Source organism: Caloenas nicobarica, chromosome 6 (genome assembly GCF_036013445.1).
Source record: "Caloenas nicobarica isolate bCalNic1 chromosome 6, bCalNic1.hap1, whole genome shotgun sequence".
NCBI classification, from domain to species: domain Eukaryota; kingdom Metazoa; phylum Chordata; class Aves; order Columbiformes; family Columbidae; genus Caloenas; species Caloenas nicobarica.
Window position 1 is genome coordinate 32923809 of NC_088250.1, and position 26321 is coordinate 32950129.

Below are 26321 nucleotides of genomic sequence, written 5' to 3' on the forward strand. Positions count from 1 at the left end.
GAGAACAAGATGAAAAGTGGTGCAGTAAAGCAATGTTTGAGGGCATGCAAACAATTATACTTCTGCCCTTAGCAGGTGCTGCTGCTATTTCTGGAAAAATGTTAAAAGCTCTTCAAAGTATGAATAGATGGAGAGTACTCTTTCTGCTCTGTTTCCTCATACACGGCACCTTCTTAATGAAGAATACATTCCACACTAAATGAGTCCTGAGGGTCAGGTTTTCACTTAGAAAATTTGGGCACTCATCATTAGATATTAAATAAAAGCTTGAGACATTTCTTCTATTTTGATGCAAATATCATTTTGAATGTGCATAGTGTTCATTTTTAGAGCACGAAACATATACACCACTTGAATGAACTGGGACAATAGACTTCTGTCTCCTGGAATATAAGTGTGAATTTCTGGGGAGGGGAATAGGAAGAAGCAAATTTCAAGGGTCACACACTCCTGTAATACTGTTTTCCTATTTGCCTCCTGAGACAAGTTTAGAAGATTAAAATAAGGAACGGCTATTACACAGCAGTACTTCTAAAAAGGAAATACTTATGCCACCACATCCATGGAGAAGCAGTTTAGACAGTCTGTCAGATGTACACAGGCTTCTGCCCCATATTTTGCATTTATAGATATTAATTTTTTAATAAAGTACATCAGCTTGGATGTGTGGAGTAGTTTTTTTTTTCCCTTGGTCACACTGTTGTAAAAGTTGCAAGTGGGAAACCACATTGGTGTAGGACTGGTGGCAAGATCCATTCCTGCTTTAAGACTACAAGTCTTCCAGTGAATGGCTTGGCAGGGTCAAGAGGGAGTCTCTGGTTTCTGCATGTTGCTTTTTCCCTTTTCTCGTAAGGGAGCAAAGCTTACAAATCATGTCATGTCTGAATGTTCCCTCAGCCTTTCATTTTGCAAATGATTTTTGAGCCTGTCAGGAATTATCAGCCAAATTCGACAGAAGGGTTAGTATCGAGTCTCTACAAATTTCTACAATTTCTATTCTATTCCAAATATATCAGCTGAGAAGGGTGATTGTCTTACTGCCTCTATGGAAGGTAAGACCGCAGCTTACACTTTCTATTAGCTATGGGAGAAGCCATATGGCTGAGAGACATTATGAGTATCAGGGCTAGAAAAGCATCGAGTAGGTCTCACATCAGTGAGTACAAGTGCAGCGCACAGGCCCGCAGGGAAGCAAGTTTCATTGATTCCACTTGCACCACAACTTCTTGATCCCTGCTATGGTTCAGGTTTTAGTCTCACACAACAACCTGCGAAAAAAGCCTCTTGGCATTATCGGAGCAAAGCTGCACACGAACAGGTGCACTGAAGGTGCTAACAAATAACACTATAGTGACAAAATCAACCCCTAAAAACATTGGGAATGACAGTTGATTCAGCTTGTGCACATACATGGACTGTAACAATACCAGTACACCAGATCTGGCTTCATTTTGATTCAATCAATCTTTTTACTTCTTTATTCGATACTGCCCTACACTAATATTGTCTATCCATTCAGTAAATAATTGTTTTTTCTTTCCAGTCTCTTTCTGTGTTGCACTCTCTAGAGTAACCAGTAGCGTCACGAACATGCAGCCCATTGCACTTCATAGCACCCCGCAGAACAGATTTTATTACTCCCATTTTACAGCTGCAGAATAGAGGCACAGAGCAGCTAGCACCAAAAAGTCAAAGTGTCCACTAATCCCAGATATCTGAAGTCAGTTTGTTTGGGTTTTTTGCTCTTGGGTGTTCTTTTTGAGTGTCTGGCATTGTTACAGCACTTTTAAATTCAAATCGTAGCTCAAGTTGGCTTCTGTTACAGCTGTTGAGAATTCAACATCTCTTTAAATTCGGCCACAGACAAACTGCACTGGGCACCCAGAAAACAAGAAACTTCTCCTAAATGTCCAGCTGTGCCGAGACTGAGGATCTGCCCAGGTTTACGGGGTCAACAGTGTGAGATAGCAGCAGCAGCGATGGAATCCAGTTTCCTTAACCGCAGGACGTGGCTTCTCCTGCTATTGCCCTGTTGCCTCCATCATATGCTTTCCAGCAGCGAAAAAAATGAGGTGACCGTGCGACAGCCTGACTAAAATTCACAACTTTCTTAAAGTTGTGACACATAAAAATGGTTCAAAGCTGTGCCAGGGGAGGTTTAGACTGGACATGAAGAAGAATTTCTTTACTGAGAGGCTGGGCAAACACTGGAACAGGCTTCCCAGAGAGGTGGTTGATGTCCCAAGCCTGTTGGTGTTTAAGAGGCATTTGGACAATGCCCTTAACAACACACTTTAACTTTTGGTCCGCCCTGAATTGGTCAAGGAATTGGATTTGATGGTCGTTGTAGGTCCCTTCCAACTGAAACAGTCTATTCGGTTTCATCCTATCCCATTCTATCCTATCCTGTCCTGTCCTGTCCTGTCCTGTTCTGTCCTGTTCTGTTCTATTCTATTCTATTCTATTCTATTCTATTCTATTCTATTCTATTCTATTCTACCCTATTCTATTCTAATATTTTCACCAAAACCGGGTTTCTAATAAAATATCAGCCACATGAGTTTTGTTGTCATGTTGCTGGCTTGGACACCCATTTTTTTATTTTCGTTGAGGACTTCTGTACAGAAGCAAAGTTAAAGATGCATTTTGGGTTCAAAGGAGTCTTAATTCAAACAGCATTCTCATGTGCATACCTTTCAATTCTTTTGAACAGCGTTTGTGTTCATTGCATGAGAGCACATGTACACACTGCTGGGGGGAGAAAGCAAGGGAAAAATTGGTTCAATACCCTTGAATTCTTCTAAATCGAAACATAACATTAAAATACATTTCTATGTTATTTAGATACAGCACTTGCCCAGACTTTCAGGAGAAAGAATAAGGAAAGGGAGGGTAAAAGATGTGAATAGAAGGGTGTAGCAAAAAACCCCCAAACAACCAAAGGTAAACAACTGAACTCCTTCAGAGCCATCCTAATCTTTGATGTCAATGCACAGTAGTAGAGATCCTTAACCGATGGATTATTGACACCACCGGAGGTAATGGCTCCTGTGGAGTTGTTACACTGGGTGCTGTTAGTGTCTATTTAAGAAGCTTTAACCTGCCAATTATTGACATGACAGCCAGCAATGGCTCCTTGGAAACCATTATGCTGGATTGTGTTGGGGCAAGGTTTCCTGCCTACCCAAAGCCATACTCTGTGCAACTCCATGCTTTAATGATGAGTAAGAGTGCTGCAGATAATACTAAGAAACACTGCAACACTTCAGCACCATAACTTCCAAATCAATACTATAGGCAGCAAAATATCCACAGATGGATTGCAATAATTCGTGCTCTGTACAGTTTCATCTGCCTGTATCATGAAAACTACATAAGAATACCAAAGGAAAGATCAGTATGTATTAGGTTCATATCAAGTGTGGAATCTTAAAAAAAATCTCAGTCTAACAGTTCCTGTGTTTGAGATGGAAGTGCTTCATCCCAAAAGCTCCTGAGCAACACAGTGGGACTTAAAGTGCTCAGCATTTCTCAGAATGAGATAGGGAGCAGCTGGTTACCCACAACATAGTGTGTTAAGCGAGTGCCTGTGATTGAAACTTAGACACAGACAATTCTCTTCAAGATCGCTTCTCTCATGCCAGCATTCAGGTAGAAGGCCAGGCACAGGCTTGGGGACCTCTTTCAGCATAGTTATTCTGCTATCACCATGCTGTATCATTGTTTTTACAGTACAGCTTTGCCTATATCAGGAAATTTTGCCAGTGTGTTTATATCAGTCATAAAGTGCACATTGCAAAGCCTTCAATTAACCTGATGAAGATCTGTGCATCTGCAGTGCAGTTCCACCTTCCTTCCCCAAGCCTCGCATTCCCGTCTTCTCCTTTGTGACAGCATTAGTGACCACACTTTTGGCTGTGAGCAAAAAATGGCTATTTTTGGAGCAGGGTAAGATTTCTTTTGAGCTGAATCAGCTCACTGATCCAGCCAACTGCACAGCTGTCCCCTGTTAATGCTAACACAGAGGAGAGGGAACACACAGCAGGACCCTGGGCTTCATTTGGCTTTGAGTCCTTCATAAACACAACTCTGAGTGGTACCTCATCCAGCATAAGGATCACTAGTACAAAGTCATCAGAATTGACAGCTTTGGCCTAACAGAGAAAGTCCATCCAGGCTTGGTGCTTCACATCATTCCGTTACAAAATGTTTTGATCCAGTACCAGAAAGTGAATTTATTATATCATTGAACTATGGCCTCCATTTGTACCCCAAAGTACTTCCAGTTTGAAACGAGAAGCAAAAAGAGGCTCAAAGAAAGAATGTATTATCTACTCACTTTCAGTGGAAGAGGTAAGGTCAAGTGACCTGACCAAGACTGCACGTCAAATCTATGGCTGAGTGGGGAATTTAATCCGGATTTTCCAAATCTCACTTTGATGTCTTAACCATAAAACCATTCTTCCACACTCTTATGCATATCCTTTTCATTCCAGAGACAAAAAATTATAAGACTTTTTTTTTAAAAAAGCCTTACCCTTTTGAAGTACCACAAAACATGCTTGAAAATCTAACCTTTCTGCAAATGCTTAAGTGAAAAGTGAAAAATCTGGCTCGATTTACACATGCCATGCATTTGGAAAATCAACACAGAATAGCTCCTTTATTGCTTCACTGGTTAGGTAAAACTTTGAAGATGATCAAAACTTGCAAAGTCACAGAGCAAAGTAGTGAGTATTCTGCTCTCTTCCATTTCTGATTGTCAAATATGGTTACTACAAAGATTCAAGACCTAACTTCTGACTATGACAGAAGTGGTAGAGTTTTCTGGGTTTCAAAGTATTGGCGTTTCTTAAATTGAGGAAAATTAAACATAATTGCGATATAAAATTTTCTTTTCTGATACAATTATCTGCTGGCAAAACTGTCAGTTTGTACACAATAAGGTTATTCTAATGAATCTATTCAATCTAATCTTCATAATCATAGTATCTCCAAGGCAGAAAATTAATTGAATGGAGTTAAATATCCCCTTTTCATGTCAACAAAATGGGTTTTTCTGGGGATTAAAGGATTAACGTGGTGTTAAGTCCCTAAAGAGGTTAAAACACTTTATTATTCATTACAAAACACAAAGATTGGACTGTTATTTTGTTCTTATGTCACTGTTTGTCGTTTTATTGAAATAAGAAAAACAGGACAGGAAAACTTTAACAATTAAAAAAACTCTAACACATAATTTTAAAATGGGTATTGGAATTGGTAAGCTTTTTGTCTATCATATATTACCTATCTTTTTAAACAAGTATCTGCAGTTTTCAGAATATATTAAATGCATCTATAGATGAGGAACAGGAGACAATACAGAACAGAGTTGCAGTTCTGCACTGATATGTTAGAATTTCAGATAACTCCTCAAGTATAACCAAATTAATGTTTTCTCTTAGTTATCTTTCTTAGAGGTATAAAATGAAGCAAATGGTCCATTACCTCTGTATTCAGAAGGAATTCTTTCTGAGGGGAAGGATCTTTAAATAGAAGTATTAATCCTTACAAAACACTTCCCTCCTCACCCTGGAACTGATCTAATACCCATTGAAGTCAGTGAGAGTCTTTCCAGTACCTTCAGTGGGCAATGGATCAAGTCCTAAGAACTATGCTTGGTCAACATCATTAAAACCTACATTTAAAAAATCTGTTACAGAAGCAAACCTTTACACTAAGGTATTCTTTTGATTGCATCCTTTATTAAATTTAAATGGACAAAATATTGCTTACATTAACAGCTGCTTCTGCTCAGTCCTTTTGCCACTCCTACTCTGGCCAAATCAATGCAGTAAATAGCTCAGAGTTTAGCAGTGCCAAAACTAGGATCAGTGGATGGGTTTCCTGGTGGAATCCAAAGATGGAATCCTACAGCCTGTGAAAAATCAAGGGCGTAAAGGTGCATGTGATTTTAAAACATCTAGATTCATGATGGCCTCTCACAACCTTCAGTAGAAGTCAGTGGGGTAGACATCTCTGGAGGAAGACAGATTTACATTTTCTAAGTGTCCCTAAATGCATGAATAAATTCACCAGATCCGAAAACCTGCCCCTTTCACTAATGTCACCTTTAAAGCTCAAAACATATGCTTCCACTGACTTAAGACATGAAAGACATTTGTAATTTGGCAGCTACTTCACAAAAAAATCACTGACATGAGTCAAGTGTCACTTGTGGCACTAGCAAGCAGCATCTGGAAGAATCACCTTCCATCCTCTGTCGGTTAGCCAGTAATCAACACTTCATTAGTATGGAGCACTGAAAAGAAGCGCATGCATGTAGGCATGGCTGCGGAAAGACATCCCATAGCTAAATCTTGTCTTCTTATTTGTTCTGAACTGGAGAAGGTCCTTGGACACCGAGGACTGTCCACACTGGAAAATTATAAAAACCTGATTGGGTCGATTTTTGTTTTCTCTTGCATTGAGTGTTTGGCTCAATATTACTCCACTAACAAGACACGGTGCTGGAATCCTCAGCACCAATAGGCTATTCTTGGAGGAAAAATGCCTTACAGCAGTACTTTAGCTTCTGTGAATGCAACCCAACTTTTAATCTATATCATGTAAGGCAGAGACCATGAACCCCACAATGCTTTACTGCATACAGCACAGAGCCAGCCAACGTGTAAGTTAAGCCAAAATAGAACAAAAGCCAGTTGCGTAATGGGTATTTTAGAGAGCAATCAATACTAACCATAGGGAGAGCAAAAGATAATTCAGAGGCACAGGCTGGGGAAAAAGAAAATGTTTCCAAACAAGATTTGAAGAGAAATGGAGAATCAGGGAGGTGGATTCACAGGGAGGTTGTTCCAGATGGTGGGAACTGCAGAGAAGTAAACCCATGTGTATCATCACAGAGCAGTGGGAGGCAAATATGTGGACATTTAAAGGTGTCTAAGCACCATGGATCATGTTGAAACAAATTGTCTCCAGCGGTCTGAGTGTGGAGATACTCATGTGCTTGCTCAGAGATGCTCAGTCTGAACACCATGTGGTTATAACTCCATCAGTGGTTTGGGTACAAAAGCACATGTCACAGCTGTGCTTTCCTCCCAGATCTTGCTGCTGGCTGTGAAACTGTCCCAGTCCCATTTCCTCAGCTGATGCCACTCTGATAACAGCAGTAAATTATTTGAACTCCCACACCTTAAGCTCTTCTCTAACCTCAGCGTCCAATTCAGCCAGCCTCATTTTGCCATCTGCTCTACAGAGGTTTCAATTCATATTTCAGGCAGTGAAAAATGGATGCCAAAGTACAAATGATTGAGAAAAAAAAAAAGTTTCAGAATATCAGTAGAAAGCTGATCTTGGAGCATTTCCAGGCTGAACCAAAGCAGGAAATTCTAAAAACATCAGAATAGAGATTATTTTCTCAATATCTCCTGCCAAATGTTGGCAGTCCAGTAAATAGGAATAAGGCGACAAACTGTGAATGCTTATCCACTGAATGCAAGCTTTGACCCATACTAGTTTTACCCGTCTTTAGTCAAAACCGAGCTCCACAAACCCCCTGGGGTTTCTTCCAGTCCCACCACTTTGATGTCTGTATAAGGAAGATTTATACTTGGAGCTTCTGGAGCATCTCACATGGTTCCATTTTCAGCATTGAAAAACAGCATCTTTTCTTTTCCTAATTCTCACCTCATTTATTATATTAACGAGGAAATCTTCTGCACTGCTACTCACTCCACTGCAGAGGAAAAACTTTCCACATCTTTCCCAGCAACAGAGACCCTCTTTATAGCTTTGTTTCAGGAGCCTGAGAGCTCAGGGAAAGGGATGAGGCTCCATGGAAACTTCCCTTCTGCTGCCCATTGTCCTCAGCGTGGGTGAGAGTTGCATCCCTGGCACTAAAAATCTCATTGTTGGAATTCCATCACAGTGTGCTGTATCACCTGGCACGATATTGAAACAGATGCTGACAAGCATGGCATACACTTGGAACAAGGCAATTTCAATATTCACATCATTTAAAGAAACAATAATTTCAGAGTGTGGGGAAAGAGTAAAAACACTGATATGTATTGAAGGTAATGCACATTCTTTGGCTCTTTGTTGTGCTCAGCAGGTGGTAATCAATGACCTGATAAGATTAGTGAGACCTTTAACATTTCAGAAGGGAGTGTAGGAGCCATGAAAAGGTCCCATAATTGACAAGTATTGCAGCAAGCTCACCCAGGGCAAAAGCGTACTGCACTCATTTTTTGTTTTTCTCATCCCTGACAGTAGATATGAAACTTGTAATGCATTTTCTGAAAATAATAAAGTATCAAGACAATACTCCTACAGGCTTTTTCTTTTTGGCTAATGATGGATACTCTTATTAAATCACAGACTATCTGGACTTGCAATGGAGAAAAATAGAAACCCAGAGAGTTGTCACTTGATTTTAAAGAAGTTGTGCTGGATTCATCTAGCAGTGCTGATTTCACACCAAAGAATAAACACTTATGAAAGATATAAGAAATTTTGAAGGTTGATATATTTCCTGGTATATTTAATGACAGCAATATTCTGCAATGATAATGGCTGCTGTAGTTTTCACATATTAACCCATGGATCAGGTGGACTTTCATGCTGTTTTTTCCAAAAGGTAGTAAGAGCCCCGGACACTGCCAACCCTTTCACTTTGTTCAGTTGCTGTATCCTAGAATCAGATAAATTGGAAATCATCCAGTATTACTTTTCCTTGCAAACAAGTGTCTACAGTGCTACAGGAATAATATATAAGTATGAACAGAAAGCAGGTAGTTTTTCTGGCTGGAAAGAGAAAAGCAGAATTGTATGGGCTGACCTATTTATAGGTGCTTCGTGTGAGATTGGAGTGCACTGATTTCAGACTAAAAGTCTGATGGTGAAGCTCGTATAAGATTTCATTCAGGATTCAGAGATGCAAATTTCTAACTAACAACTCCAAAAAGTTTCAGTACCAAAATGGAATAATTCTCACAAAACTCATGATCGCAGTCATTTATGAAATCTGATCCCACTACATTTCTATGTAGAGCCAAAACTAGTTGCAAGTACAAAATGCATGTCAGCTGCTCTCACCTGAGTCTGTGAAATGTCCTGCTTTTGTCCATAAAGGATTTGGATTTTACAGAAACCTTACAGCCCAAACTTGTGTAAGCTTATCTCTAAACATACACTTTGCATTAAATAATTGGAGTTGCAAAAGCAAAGGGACAGAATCTCGAAATTTCACTCATGTTAATACAATGATACTGCTTCACACCTACTGTAAATGGAAGGGTTCAGCTCACTGTTGTGCCAATATAGTCTCCATCCTCACCAATATCACCCATCTGCAGGAGTGTCTGCTGAAGCAGTTGCCTCTGCTGTGATAGTTCCAGACATTTTCAAGTATACATTAGCAAAAGCTGGATTTAATGAACAACATTTTCTTTATGTGTCTTTGTTATATGATGCAAAATTAATTTTTGTGTGCTAAAGGGAGTAAAGTCTGATTTTTTCTTAGATTTTATTTCTACAATTGAAATCCACTGCATTGCTTTTTTAATTGACTTATTCATGAGTGTGGGTTTGTTCACTTATCTTGTGTCTACAGGTTAAGCCAGAATCTGGGTTTCGAAAACTACAGAGGAAGGTAGAGGAGCAAGATTCAGCAATGGTTGGAAGCATTTTTTTGTTTGTGTGAATATTAAGTAGAGAGAACTGTTGAACTAGAGGTGGCCACAGCTTTATTCTGGTTAGATTTATGGTCTATAAGTTTAATTTTGGGCAATTTTCTGAAAGGAAGGGAAGAATGTAGCCTTTCTCTCTAATTTATGCAGAATCAGCTTCCAGCCACCTGGACTTAAGACGGTGGATATGGTTACACCTCTGGTATGTGACAGGATGTTTGGGGGAAAGGGACTGTATTTGAAACCCCAAAATGGGACAGAAAATGAAGACAGACGGGAAGATCAGTACAGAATTATTAAGTGATATGAATACAAAAAACAACACTTTTGGGAAATTCAGGAAAAAACAAGATTTGGACTCCGTGCTGTTTTAAATTGCATTATTGGCCTTTTCCCCAGCAAATAAGCCAGAAAAACCTCACTGAGTTTGCCAGAACTCTGGCATGATTCTTTACATGAAAGAGAAGACCTCTCAAATGAGAATCGGCTGCTTCCTCCAGAATTAGGCCCTTTGATTTATCTTTCTCACATAGTGACAAAGAAACCACTTTGGTCCTTGGCCCCATATGAGCAACTCCTATTGAAGAGTAGAGATGTTGGACAGATAAAAGCAGGTCCCAGATCAACACTTTCACTACCAAATGAAGTAAATCTTATTCTGTCCTATGAGAAAACTAAAACTATAAAAGAGAAGGCAACGAGCCCAGGCACTATCCACTTTATTTTGCAGCTCCTGCAGGCTGTGCACTGCAGCACAGCCACACATACCTGCATAGTCCTTAGCATCAGTTGTATACAGGTTCAAGTGACCATTGTGCCCGAGATATGCAGTGTGGGCATCCCTAGTTTTGAAGCAGTTGGACAGAGTACTCTTAGCATTATATTAATATTATATCTGGAGGGTCAAGACTCAGACACTTATTCCTCTCCTTTAGCAGATTCTTATTTTTGCCCGAAGTCCTGTGCTGCTCTACTGGTACTGAAACCCATACCTGTGGCCAGAGAACTGAATGCCAGTGTGGCTGTGCCTGTGCTGCACTTCAGCGCTGGTGTGCCATCCCCACCTCTTTTACCGTGGCTTCTTTGGAGGGGAAACAATGGAGAGAGCCCTCCAGATTGCATGAGCTGCAAGAGCTCCAACATGATGTATTCTGCTCATGGGAGAGGGGTTGGATGAGATGACCTTTGAAGGTCCCTTCCAAGACAAACTATTGTACGATTCTATATCTTTTCATGTCGCAATGAGTAAAGCAGAGAGAAGCTGGGCTTGGCAAATCCATGACAGACATGAAATATCCTCTCTGTGCAGTAAATGCCTTCACAAATTCATGCAGAAGACCAGGCTTCAACCAGATTGAGCCACAAGGTCTCTGGAACTGCCTGTAAGGGTGACTGATCAGGGTGTATTCAGGGGTCATCTATTTGGAGGCTGAATGGGACAATGACACCTCTGCCTCCCCCGGGCATGCTCCCAGTCATGGCTCTGCAATGCACAGCTCAACTGGTTTTCAGCAACTGTGACGTGAATGGAAGTATCTTAATTAATTCAAAAGTCCTTGAATCTGGATCATAATGTGCAACTGAACTTTGGACAGTAAAATCCTTAGGGCAGGAGCATCAAGTTTTTATTAATCTGGCAGTCACTTAAAACTCCACCGACGTTCACTTAGAGCACTGCAGAAATGGTTAGTATGAGATATCAGCAGTGCAGGACTCTGCCTTTGAACATTACTGCCTCTGGCCACTGCTCAGCTGAATTAAAGGTTCACCAGAGTCAAAACTTGGCCATACTAATAGATCCCAGGCACCACAGTTCTACCTGCCAAAAAACAAACAAACAAACCCCAAAAAACCCAACTAGCAACATCAGAAACAAAAGGACTTACAGCATCTCTGTGCTGCACAAGGAGAAAGGGAACCAGGTGGAAAGTGGTCCCAGAAGACAATGTAACTCCCTCTGCGTTAGCTCATGGAAATCAGTGATAGCGCTAATTTTGCGTGCGTGGTTATGCTGCTCAGAGAAGCATGTTTTTCATCAGAGGTTGAATCACAAGCCTTCAAACTATCAGACAAGATGGTGCCTGTGAAACCTATACCAGTTTCTCGGCTTTGCATAGAGAACCAAACAGAATCCTGCTAACAGTGCTCCTGACACTATCCCTTGGGGGACAAAAGAGAACTGTCCTCCTGAGCCTACGTACCTTGAAAGCGTCATGCACAATAAAAAATGTGTAATATTTAAATTAAATGATTGCATTTTAAGGATAAAATAATTAGTAATTCACCTGATTTTACCTGCTATTTTAGTGTTTTAAATTTAGGAAATAACATATAAGTCTAAAACAAGTCCCTCTGATAAAACCAGCTTTGATATTCATCCATAGATTTAAAGATATAAAGCATTTTGTTGGCCAAGGAGAAATCATTATTCCAGCCAAGCTGTAATAAATTTCTGTGTTGTAGTTCCTAAAATATTTTCCTGGAATTTATGGCATCACTGGAACTTATTCCTTACATTTTTAAACACATAACGTTATTATTTTGCCAGTAATTTTATGTTTTACACTAAATCACTGGGTTATGAATGTTCCCATTCTTTTTTTGACTTCGTCTTTTGTAAACCAAATTAATCACAATTTAAAAGTACATAAACTTGATAGGACATTTTTATAACTTTGTTGAGCATTTCCAACCGCGTGTACACAAAAGCCATTAAAATAAGAAAATATTTTGAATCAATATTATTTTAATTCATTTATCAGTGGTATAGAATAAATTACAGTTTCCAGAATCTGATTTAGGCCACTCTGTAGCTACAGTGACAACCACAAATCACGTACACGCACACAGATTTCCTTACACCTCCCCAGTCTCCTCTGCAAACAAATCTGTTTCCTTTCTGTCCACTCAGCCTTCTCAATTCTCAGTCTTTCCGCACTCTGAGCCTTTGTTTTCTATTAAAACAACATGCTTAGCTACTTAGCAGTGAGCACTAAGAGTGAAGAAGTCTGTGTACTCCTTTGGTGCTGCCCTAGAATTATCTTTCCGTACAAGATGTAACTTTCTCTCCTTCGCCTTCTCCAGCTATAAAATGCCAACCCTCTGCAGCCGAAGGGAGGCAGAGATTTATTAACCTGTCTAAACCAGGCTTTGAGAAGTGCAGAGGAAATTTCTGCAGAGCAGATGCCCTGCAGAAGGCATTTGCAACACTTAAAATTAACTTAACATTCCTTTTCAAGGGACTGAGCAGCCCATAAAACTCAGTCCAGCTTTCAGTTCTGCTACTAATGTTATTTCAGTTATAGCTCTTGCTTACCCCGCATGGTAGAGTCTCAGTACATACACTGTACTCAACAATCGCAGCAATCGGGCAGAATAACAGATAGAGCTTAGAGAGCGACTCATTTTAAACAGAGCGCAAGCCCCATCACGCAAAAGGGCTGCCAGGGAGGTGCTGGAGGTACACTCTCAAAAAATGGACTCAGAAGAGTTATAAACTGTTAGTCCACCCTGATCTTCTCTGATTTCTCAGCAACAGTCCATTTCGGTCCTTCTAAACCTCACACAAATGCATTTTGAGGAAGTCCACGAGTCCTCTGCAATTCCTATGAACTTTCTTGTCTTTTTGGAAGAGCAGCAGGTTTGACAGCACGCTCTCTGCAGAGCTGCTTCTGTCCCAAAAAACAGTTATGGCCCAAAGCTAATTTGATGATGGAACTATAAAACCTGAAAAGAAGGATTTGTACAGGACAGACTGAGAGAATTTTAGCAAGGACACCACAGCAGCAGCTGGTGTGATAAAAGTGATACTGAAAGTTTGTTTGAAGAAATAAAAATTCAAACAATTCACATGACAAGGATGTATTTCACCACTGTAAATCTCAGCAAGCTGGTTTGAAATCGAAAACAAATAAGATATTGAGAAATAAATGTATATATAATTTATACTATATATATATTTACAGATTTATACTTATGTGATTTTTAGTCAGATCATTCAGAGTAAAACATCTGAATGGTAGTTACAGAATGAGGCCCTTATTTTAGTAAGCCTACAATACTGGAAAATCTGTCAGGCTTAGTATTTAGTATCAAAGGGCTTGCACAGCAGCACCAGAAACCTACATATGAATAACGTTTGAGGCATTGCCCCATCTAAATAAGGTCCTAGATAGTCCCAAATAGGCCCGCTTCCCCGGTGTGGCAGGTCTCAGAAGTGCACATGACACCTGGTAGCAATAGCACCTGCAGAATCAGAACCAGAGAGCAGGCGAGCGTTGTAAGCTTTTGTTAAACCTGACAGTTTAACCTACTGCTGAAAGAGGAATTTATGGACTTCTAGTTTTGATTTAAATCACTGATTTATCACTTTCATTCTATCTCAAACTTTTCCCAGTGAAAGACTTAGCAGAGTTTCTTAGTGGAGATTCCTTATGTGAAGTATTAATCAGGCGCTTCCTTCAAAATCCACTTTCTGCAAGTGTTTTACAGTCACACAAGGTATTTCCAACACTGCAGGGTAAAATTTTTCAGACAAATAATATACTCATCAGGAAACGTCATGCTGTGAAAGTATGTAGAAATATTTGAAAATTCAGGTCAAATTCAGCAAAACATTTGAAAATATCGAAGTAGAATGGACAAATAATGTCCAAACATTTTATTGAAATATTTGATAAATGAAATCTTTCAACTGCTGATGTCAAATTTTTGCCTTACCTCATGAAATTATCTATTTTTACAGAAACATTTTAAAGACATTTTAACAGTAAAACCAAAAAAATGAAATTGATTATTTTATATTAAAGCTGTTGACCTCAAAAAATTGTTTTAAGCAATTCCACGACAGAAAGATTTTTTAAAAGATTGCAGGAAGTCACTGCGGGTTGTGATCTCCTCAATGTTTTGATTTGGTGATTTAATAGGAGGTGGGGAAGGGGAAATGCTATTTGCTCAGCTCTGATTGTTACCACAGGCCTCCTCTTCTTACTGTACCATGCAAGCGAGGATGGGTGAACACCACAATTCATACTGACACAGCAATAAGGACCGTGATCTTTCCGAGGTTGGAAAAGTGCATGAAGCTCTAATCTAAGGACTGGTGCACATGGGAAGAATTTGAATTTAAAAAAAAAAAAAAAGACAACACAGCATTAAGCATTAAACTGAAGTTTTGTCCTTGTGTAAGTAGTTTCACATATTTCAGCTACCCACAATATCTGAAAAAAAATATTGCATTGTGAGACTGCATATAAATGACGTGCAGTACCTGGAATGAAGTGCAGGAAATGTCAAGGACATTTATTTTAGCACTGCTTCATAGGATACCCCAAGAAGATACACGAGTGAAAATCTGAGGTCAGATAGGTGCATGAAAAATGGACCTGCACTCCCTCTTAGTTCAGAAATCCTGAAGCACTTGTTCCCAGCTCCTCCACAACTGCTCCTGACTACATGGCAGTAAGCAAAAAAGATGTTGAATGAGAAGAACAATGTTCAGCGGCTGTTTATTATCAGAGTTACAGCTGTTCTGTCTCATGTGTAAAAACTCAGTCCTAAGTTATGTCCTTTTGTCACTACCCTAGAAGATTGACTTCTCATACCTACAAAGACACTGTACTGTCTACAACACGTAACTATTCGCACACATTTGGATATCCTGACTCTGTTCATCTCTGAATATTATCTAGATAAATCATTCATCATTTTTTAGAAGTTCATGAAAGCACAAAAGAAAAGGGGGGGAAAAAACCCAACAAATCTTGGGAAAAAAATCTAATGCCAAATATCGTGCGAAGGCAGAAGGCTTTATGCCATTTGAAAAATCCAGGCACTGGTAAAGATCTCCATATAGCATCCTTCAGCCTATGTTATGCGTGGTTTACCATGCTATCAGCCACACATCTAAACATGAGGGGAATTTTACCCTGTTCACCACAACACACATTGACTCCCTACATTCTTAAAATAGACCCTAAGTAGTACATTGTCTTGCACACTCTCTCTGGATAGGAACATTTCCCCCAGCATAGGTGTTGTCTGGCACATAATCCAAAGGCTGTGCCTTCCCCTTTGCAATCTTCCAGTTTACCCATTACTGAAACTTTGTCCACCACCATAATTCCCATAAGTCTAAATACCAATTTTCAGACTCAGCTCAGCTAAGAAGGCAGGTACGTCTGGCAAAAGAATGAAAACTGAAAAAAGAGAGAAATAAACTTTATCTAACCCACTGACAAGGATTTGTCGAGCTTACCCGAGCCTTGCACTCACTCAATGGTAGGAAGAAGCTAGACAAATCTTATACTGAATCCAGCCTTTATTCCGCTCTTGGGTTAAACAATATATAATATACCTTGAAAAGGATGCTTATGTAAGTAAAGATACAATGGACTCACATTTCATATGTAGAGAAACAGCTGCTTTTATAATTTAAAAAATCTAAATTAAATCATAACTTAAAAGCTGTGTTTCGTCATCTACAGAACATGCCAAATCATACGCCTGAAATATAAAACTGATGCTGAAATTCTGGTAATATTTAACATGTTCTTTATGAAGAAAACATTCTTCTTGAGCTTGGAAACTGACTGAACAATAGCAGCTTTAGGACCTCCAAAGCCGAAGGCGTACAAAGGTTATGAGAATGTGTCTGCCCAAAACTACAAATCAAAAGAGTAACAACAATACCATATGTTACAGAACATAAAGTATCCTTCACAAACACTATAAAACCCCCACATGTCTCTGCCTCAAGAGTCCCACTGGCCAGTGGAAGGTTGTGTTTCATTACACTATCACCATATAAGAACATTTTTTCTCCATTTTTAATGGCATGCCAAAAACATAGCAGTACCACTGAATGACCTTTGGAGGGTTAAGATTAAGTAGTAATGACAGAAGATAGTCTTTGGCCTAATTCTCTTTAAAAATGCAGAAGCTGATTTCATGGAGAATGGCTCCAGCTGGCTTTAAACTTCAGCCAAAAGTGGCCTTTATTGACGTTGTTAGTTTGTTTTATTTCATTTAGGGGAGGTGTATGGATTTGTCCACTCCCATAAGACTCTTTTCTGAGCCCTGAGCACTGAGCCCCTGCACCCAAACTGGGAGGAGAGAGAACCAGTGACCCTCCTTGTTCAACTGCACAGAGCCCCCACATAGATATGGACCCACCACGTCTCTGAGCAAAGAGCGACTTGGGAGAAAGTCAGCTTCTCCCGCAGCTCATTTTAGCAGAGGGAATATTGCACTGGAGGGCCACCACCTCTGTCAATGGATTATTTATTTTCTTCCTTGCAAGAGAAAGGAAAGCGGCATGGGAGAGATGCCTTCAAGCATCTCTTATACATGCTACAGATGTACTGGAACTGGCATGGTTGTGCTCCAGTAAAGAGAGCAGAGAACTTTGTCAGTCTTTCAGCACTGATTCCTGCAGCAATGGGATCTTTATGAAACCCTGAATTAAAAGCAGTAGATGTGGGGATATACCTACAGTCCACTAAAGACCCCGCTAAAATCAATGAACTAAGCTTTACAGCAGCCCCAGGAGAAAGCACGATGAGACACAGCAGAGTTCAAACTTTGAACTGTAAAGTGCACCTAGGGTCCGGGTTGAAGTGTCCACATACGCAGCCTCGTCCTGCACCTAGCTTTTTGCTGAAGTTTGCCTCTCTTTTGAAAAACATTAGTATAAAACTATCTTCAGGTTCACTAAACACAAACATCAAGCATAAACTTTATCAGTAGCTCCCCCAAATTTCAGGAAGTATGTGGAATACTGTTATGCAGCTCTTTAAGTAGAAGATAATGAACAATAAAACTGTCAGCCTCTCTTTCCTGTGTTGATTTCTGAGAGATTTTCCTTACCTCATTAAAATTACCTTTACAGATTCTCAGCAGGAACATTCAATCTTGTTCAGCAGAATTTAATCACAGACTACGTCTGGTTTACACAGAAGCTTAGGTAGACCCTTTCAAGATGATTACGAAAAGAGAAATTCACTGGTCACCTACACAAATGCTCCAGTCTCATACTGACTTGTTTATTGCTTAGTAAACTTTGTCTAATCAAAAGGAAAACTACAGAAAGCCAAGATGGTAAATATTTATAACTAAGTGAAATGAAATATAATATAGTGGAGCATTCCTGCAGAACCTTTCTCAGTACAAGACTCTCTTCCCCCCAGGAGGAGGAAGGCTAGAGGAGGCATTTACAGATATTCCCTGTACTTAACTCTTTTATGTATTCTTGGACTTAGCAATATAGAAGATTAAAACTTTAAGTAATTAACAGTAATTAAAAGTGTTGTAAGTGTGGTGGGTTCTAGATTGCAAAGTTTTGCTTGCCCATTTGGGGATGCCCGAGATCTAGGAGGTGGTCTGTAGATGGAAAACCATGCGGAGGTTCCCCCACAGCATCTGGAAGGAAATTTCTGTAAAGTTCAGCCAAACCCAGCACTCCTCATACCCAGAGCACAACCACCGAACAATGTCCCCTTTCTTTGCCTCATGTCACCCCGACAACTTCATCTGTAGACAGGGCTGAGGAGAGACAGTAACGAGAAATCTTTCCAGGCTAGGACTTAAATCCTTGCATTTCTGACTGAACTGCAGATTACTGTGGCCATATGCTGCCTTCCCACAACAGGTGGAATACACTTTCTCAGATCTGCCATTGCCAAGACAGCTATCATTTTACTCATTTAAAAGATTTATGCCCCAATTGTCCTCTTTCTCTCAGACGGAGGGCTTGTCTATGTGGGAAATTTGGTGTGCGGTAAGCCAAGCCACAGATTTTGAGCAGACATGCTTTTCCACAGTAATGCTCTGCATGCATGCTTTTAGGGCCTAGTATTTTAACTTTTTTTTTTTTTGAGGCACTCTAAAAGAATATATGGTTGGAAATTGACGCAGAGAAGCTATGTAAAGTTCGCAGCCTCTCATGCCACAGACTGACTTTCTCTGGTGAAAGTGTAAACGAGCTCTGATAAAACTAGCCGAGAGAAAAAAAATTGAGTGCAAGATCTAACCTTCCTCTTCCTTGCTCTTCCTTTGTCCCTCTGAAAGCTCTAGCCCTTTCCTAGTTGTGACTGCTTCAGAAGTCTGGCAGATCCGAGGCTTATTGCTGTGGTCTGTAGTCAGAGAAAGAAAAAAAAAAATTATATTCCACACCAGGTTAATGGAGCTAAAGAACTTTGGGCCTACAAGGAAAAGAGGAGAGTGAGTCCAAAAACTCTGATAGGACTGTTTCCATTGGAAAAATGCAGTTTCATCAGAATAATGGGCTCACCCAGCTCTGCTACACTTGTATAATACAAACAATACCACACTTGGGAGAGTCATCAATATGATATAAATTGAGTTTTGAAAAGAGAACAGAGAGCAGCGCAAAGTGAAAAGGAGCTGGTACCTGCTGCTCAGGCAGGTGGTCTCCCGGGCATATGAACGAGGCCAGCGTATGTGAAATACCTCAGAAACAGATATTCCCACAATCCCTGTTCCCTCAGCACTTATTTTTGGACTGATGTCCCTGTCCGGCAGTTCACCTCATGCAAGAGGGGAGCCGGGAGCCGGGCGGGCAGCCCCACCGTGCTGAGGGAGCAGGGCAGTCCATGGCGGGGGTCAGGGCCAGGCAGGGCTGTGAGGGCGGCAGGGCCATGGCTGGTGTCTCCCTGCACTGATCTTACTGGTACTGAGGACAAGCCGAACTGTGTGCAATCCAGACTGAAGAACTGGTTATTCTACTTTTTACTGCTTACTCTATTTTTTAAGTGCCCTTTTCCTTGCATGTTGACAACCCCTTGCATAGAGAGGTTCTTCCACCTTAGAGCTTCCCTCCGAAACTGCCTCTTGAGTTTCTACCTGAACCTGCCCGCTTTCTTGTTCGAACCTTGCAGAAGAGGCGTCATGGGACAGAACGTGCAGCCTTCATGAGGGAATGTAAAAATGGGTGGCGAGCATGGAGTCTTTGCTCCAAGCCAGGCTGACATAAAGTGCTGCAGCCAGTCCTGGGATCAGGAAACCCCGACGATCCATCACGCAGGGCGATAAAACAGCTCTGCTGTGTCATGATCAGACAAATCCTTGGTAAGTATCTTCTTGTGCTTGCAGCAGAAAAGCGGGTAGTTTGTCAGAAAAAATCTCTCATTCTTCACTCCAGCTAATTGCATAAAGAAAAGCATAGACCAGGGTGGACAGATTTATCATCAAGAGCACCTACATCCGTTTAGTTTCAGTAAGAGGTAATTCTCCACGTTGACTGGAGGTATCCCACTATCACATTTATGGCGGTGCCACATATGGAGAGCATAAGGTGTTGCTGTGCCAGGTACTGCACATTATTATTATTTGTACTAGCACCATGCCAGGAGCCAGGTGTTGTACAACATAAAGCAAAAAGTAATTCTCTCCTGCAGACAGGTTACAGAATAACAGCAAAGGTGACCACTCCTGATCTGGACAGCTTAGTCTAGATCAGGACAGAAGGGTACACGTATCAGATGTCATGGTTAAATAAAATATTTGTTTTCCTCATGGAAAGGGTCTTTGTCTAGCAGGAGTCAGGATTACAACACTTGGAGACAGTCAGAAGGTGAAGTGAAAAGAGGCACCTTTATCAAACCTTGTTTATTCAGAGTTCTTTTTGAAATATTTCATCAGAGACATGAAACTGCTGAAGAGCTTGACTTAAAAACCGGTTGTGAAAAGTGTAGTCCTGCAAGTAGCAGAAATAGCCACGAGTCTTAGCTCAGTTAGACACTAGCATTTTGCTCTAAGTAAATTCTTCATCTGCAAACACAGATGCAAAGCACTGCCTAGCTCATACACTGGAAAAAGCAGACATAAATATATCTTAAAAGCCCAGTAAAGTTGTTTCTTCTGCAGATGACGATGGAAGAACACATTCCCCGGCAGACACTCAAGTTCTGGCTGCGCTTGCCTGTTAGGTCAGGCCTCAGCACTGCCAGCAAGCTTCTCCATCGAAATGGACCGAATAATCCTTTAAAGAAAAGGGATTTCATCATGTTAGACTTACAGCTCTTTTCTGAGGCCTGAAAGTTAGGAAGAGAAAAAGAATCCCAAATCAACATATTAGGTTTAGAGCTACTTTTAAAGTCAAAACCGTAATTTATCAAGTGTTCTTATAGCAGTGACTGCGGTCTCACCATCTGTAGCAGCCAGGAAGTAAGCAGATCCAAAATGACTGCAAAGTATCACATAACAAGTGAGATCTAAATTTAAACAGGAACAAAACAAGAGAAAAAAAGGGAATTATTAGTTATTTTTATGGGAAGGAGGTTGCAGTGACATAGGCTAGTACTTCAGTCTTGGATGGAAAGCTAATGGATAAATGACATCAGGAAACCAAACCTGCCTCTTCAGGGACTTGACAGTGACACCAACATCAAGCTGGTAGACCTGGCTGATTGAAGGAGATGAAACATTTAAAGAATTTCTTGACCTTTTTTTTCCTTGTGTATGCAAATTTCAGATTTTTAAGTTTAAATTTATAGTGAAGATTCAACATCATTAACAAGAAAGTGTGGGATTGGAACTTGATTTTTGCCTTCTTTGCCATAAAGACTTTTGCCTCCTTCACAACTTGAAGGCAACATTGAAAGCGTCTAAGATAACTTCATTAAAACATCCAATCTTACAGGTAAATGAGCATGTTCTTCGTATTCTGTTAAGGAGATCTGTTAAGACTTGCTTTGCCAGAATGACAGTCTTCATAACACAGGTTTTTCAAAGGAAAACTATAGCAAAGAGAAAACAACCTCTTTTTTGAATCATAGAAAGCATGCCAAAAGCCTCCATCAAAAGAAAACTAGAACTCACAATAAAATATGCATGTAACTCCAAAATCTGTTCCAATTTTTCACACCATGTTACACTGTATTTACTAGGAAATCTGAGTAAAAAACAAACAGAAACCCTTGTAAAGACCTTTATAAAAAACTGAGTGGCATGCCTATCTTTTGATTCCGCTGAACACAAACGGGAAGTTCAAGAAATGTGGGTTTAAGGCAAACGTGCCTCGAAAGATCTATTCAAAGCCCATTACAGAGAAGCCCCTGGGTTTTGCTATACGATCCCTCTCCCAGCACTCCCTTCATCTTAGTGCTCATTGTCATGTATCTCAACTCCACACACAGGGTCCAAACCAATGAACTGCAGTTTTGCCATTGTCCCTATAGGTTGATGGATCACAGTCCTAGTCTTTTACCTGCCTAATCCTTTCTCACAGAGGGATGCCCCTAATTCTCATTAACTGAGTGCCTTTGGGTCCTTAATCTATGCAAAATCCTTTTCAAGATTGGTACTGATAAAAGTGCCAGGAACGTATGTATGTGCCAAGATCCTACATGGAAAATATTTATTTACTTATCCGGACGCAGTCCTTGTATTTCTTGACATGTGTGAATCTTGTATTTTTAGTATAGAAACTGCTAGGTTATTTGAAAATGGAAGACCCCTGTGAAAGAATCTAGTGTTGGTTTCAAAATTATGAAGGCATACTTTGGCTACAACCAAAATGTTTTCTGGAGAAGGGTGGAGAAGGCAAAGACTAAAAATTCTGCTTGCTAAAAGAGATTCAGAGGTGGTGTAAAGATGCTCTCAGGCTGGTTGTAGTAGCTGCCATTATCATCTAAGCAGCAAAAAAATGAGCACAAGGACAGTAGTCAAAACAGATCCTCCCCAGGACAAGGCTTCAGGTGTCGTAACTTGCCGTAACTTGCACCTTCAGCGCACAGTTGCCTTTGTAAGGTGGATTGGAGTTTGCTCTCTGTGCCTGGAGAGAGGACACCAAAAGCTTTTGATAATGCAGCTCATGTGACAGCCCCACCTGCTATCCCTCTCCAAATGAGACACTTCAGAAGCCCAGCTTTAGAGAAACAAACTGGATACCAGAATGTAGCCCCTTTTTAAAAATAAGTTTTATAATTCCTGGAGCAAGGTCCTGACATGTTTACTCCCGGGATCTTGCCCTACCATAAGTTCCACATAAAGCACTGTTCCTAGTGAACAATAGATAAAAGAATTTGGCTGGGAATGAAATGTATGAAGTAACGTTTATTTCCTAATGGATTCCATAATCGGTGAAAATAACTTTAACAAAATACAGGTCCCCCTCCCTCAGCAGTTCTTCCTCTGCATGCTGAATATTGTGGGTTTACCAAAGTTCCCTCTGCGAGCTGAACGAGAGCCCCAGCCTCTCCAGAGTCTCCCAAATCAACAAAATGCCCCCGCTAATTCTTTCTCCATTAGAATTTGTTTTGCATGGAATTTATTTGCCTGTTTTGCATGAGCCGTTTGGCTGTAGTCTCAGCAGCATGCAGCCTTGCCAGATTTCAGAAAGATGAGTAAACTTCTGAATCTGATAGCGACTTCAACAGAATACCAAAAAGGGGCTTCTTTGTTCTCCATAAACAGACTATTTACTTTGATCTGGTAAAATGAATTAATGAAAGGAAATGACACTTTCCAATATCATGTGTGCAGGAGAAAGGGAAGTTGGCTTAATTTTTTTTTTTCTTCCCTTTTCCAAGGATGGAGTAGGCTAAGGGACATCCTTTCGAAAGTACAGCACTCTCGGACAGATCTTTTCTCTGGTAAAACATCTCCTCATAACACTGTAAGGTCCATGTATATGCAAGCAGTTCAGAGTTATTACAAATCTAAAATAGGAAGCTATTCACTTGATCTTTTGGTTCAATCCTATTAGGACCCCCCTAGAGCTCTAAATGGATACCAGCCTGTCACAGGCCTGTTGCTGTGACGACCCAGTCTTTACAGAACAAGAAAAAGAAATGATAGTGATTGGCAGACCTTCCTTGCCCTAGTATGTAACACAAAAGGAGACAAAATGAAGAGGAAGTCAGACTCTTATTATAGGTTTGATGCTTCTTAACCTTACAGCACCTTACACCTGGTAAGTGTCACCCTGCAGACTTAAACTCTCGGAAGGCTACTGTTCCATTTCAGCCTCAGATGTGAAGAGCTAAGTCAGGCATTAATTTATCCATCCTCCTGTTTTAGTTGATTGAAACGCAAACAGCATTCCAAGCAAAACAGCATCCGCAGAAGAAGAAATAAACACAGAGGACCAAACTCTGCTCGCCGTGCCCTCAGAAGTAGCTTTATGGGTGTAAAAGCACTAGGTCAAGCAGGATTTAGCCCACAGCATAAATGAATAAGTGGCCAGCAAAGCAAGGACTGCAAGAGAGAACCGTCTAAGGCCCTTCTTCGCCCTGCATGAGAAAGGAAAGAATTTGATAAATTCTACCATATGGTGCCATGGTGTATCTTGCTAGCTATAAATAATAGTCTTTTTGTTTCTGGTTTTCTTTAGTTTTCCTTGGTAGCTGTGACAGATTTTCCGCAATGCTTATAAAAAGTGCAAAATGCAGTTTCTCCGCTGTCTTACTTTCTCATTTTTTGTGTGTTTGTGTGCTTGCGATCAGCTAAACAAAGAAAAAAGATCAGAAGAAAGGGAATAAAATAGGAAAATTCCCATTAGCTTAACAACATGAAGATCCAGATAAAGTCATTGTGATGTTAGAACATTGTGCAGGCAATTGTTGCTATCAAGAGCTGTCAAAGTAAATGATTGTCTAAGGGTGATATATATAGACCTGCATCCACAGTGCCTGAGCTATATCTGTACCTTATGCATGTTTTTCCCAAACTTAATTATAAATTTTGTTACTATCACATAATAATCTTGAAAAAATCCCATGAGCCAAATAGATTTCTCATAGCCCCACAGAGAAAGTTAATGTAAAACTTTTCTATTTTCATTCCTTTCTGGGTTCTCTTAAAAGCAACAAAATTTTTACTCATAAACTTTCAAACAGCATTTCTGATATTTGTAGTACAACCTTGTATTTAAGAGCATCACTAAACAAATGTTTGCTTGAGTAGTCAGATGAAATCCAATAAACCACGATTCTTAATGATGGTATAAAAGTTTGCTGCAATCACATGTTCGAAAAATGGCATTCTCTAAAGATAATAAGGGAAAGTTAAATTACCAAGAACAGAAAATCTGGCTATATTCTGAAATGGCTTTTTAATACTCTAAGTCACAGTTCAAAACATTAATTTTCTTGAATAAGCAAAGCTGAACTTTTAAAGGTTTGCAGAAAAGGACTTGTGCTTAAAATAAGATTCAAAACAAGAGCACAGATTCTTAGCTAATATAAGCCAATATAGCTCCATTGACTTCAGTGAAGTTCCAGTGATTTAAAGTGACAGAAATTCTGATCCAACATTCTAAAAGCTTTTAGATCTGAAAATTAGAATAATATGCTATTGACTCTTTTCGGATGATGTGTTGGATATTTATATTTACAGCTCTCCACCATTATTCCTCCTGAACTAGTCACTTCCAAAGTGACACCCACCTCCAAAGCAAGATGCAGAATATATATGTATATGTGTTATTATCAGGGTACGGATTAAAATCCAATATTTCTTGAATTTCAAAAAGCAAGGAAGTTAGCACAAATTTAATACTATATTTTCTTTTAACCTTTATGTAACATGATTTCCCACATACCTTAAAAAAAGATCGTTTAATAGCACGCTTAACAAAGATATGCTTATTACAATATGTATATGTACTGCCAGATGAAGTCTACATTCATCAAAACAATGTGAGCTTTTGTACCTTGAACATATGCAAAATTTGCATGAAAAAAATATTTGGTAGCCAAGAGAGGAAAAAAGTTAAAGGCGTCAAAAATAAATTCTAAAAATATTATATTTAATTTTGTTCCCGAGAAAGTATACTGAAATATACTGCTTTTCATATACTGGCTGTCTAAACTATCACACAGTAGGCATTGCCGATTGAGAAGCTGAAATGAATGCTTTTTTTACACACCCTTATTCTTCTTAAAAAAAAAAAAAAAAAAAAAAAAGAACTATAACGTGAGGAAAAAAAAAAAACTGAGGTAATTTTTATTTTCTTTGTAAGATGAATTCATGTCCATATATTTTTTTCTTATAGTGTAAAACAAGTTCATGGCAGCTTTGTAATCATACACTGAGATTTAAAAAACGAAATAAAAACTTCAGTTTACCTAAAAAGTAATGTATTTATTTTGCTAATGTTTCAGTAATTCAGCGATCAAGACATGTTTTACACAGTTTTGTCACAAAGACAAATTAGTGGTTTTGTTGAATTACCACCAAAGGCCACATAATGTATTTACAAACTACTTATTACTAATGTACAGTATTTTAAGTAAGGAGAAAGGGTAAACGTTTTGCAGTTCCTGTTTTGAGTAAGAAATAAATGAAAACACACTTTCATGACACAGCTTTTTGATTTGGTTTTAATTAATACAGATGGAAACAATGGGTTATGAAAATCTATTTCTTTTTACTCTTATTCATTTATTTTCAGCATTATTTTACAAAAAAGTTTACAAAATGAAGAAAGCGATTGTACGAAATGAAAAAAAAAAAAACAAACAAGGAAAAAAACCACAAACAAGCACAAAGGATCAAACATCCGATCACATTTTTGTCTGCATTGTGCACAGCAAGAATTGTTTCTCCTATAAATATAATTATTTAGAAGTAATTTGGTAATACCTTTATCTTATTAGCATTATTGCA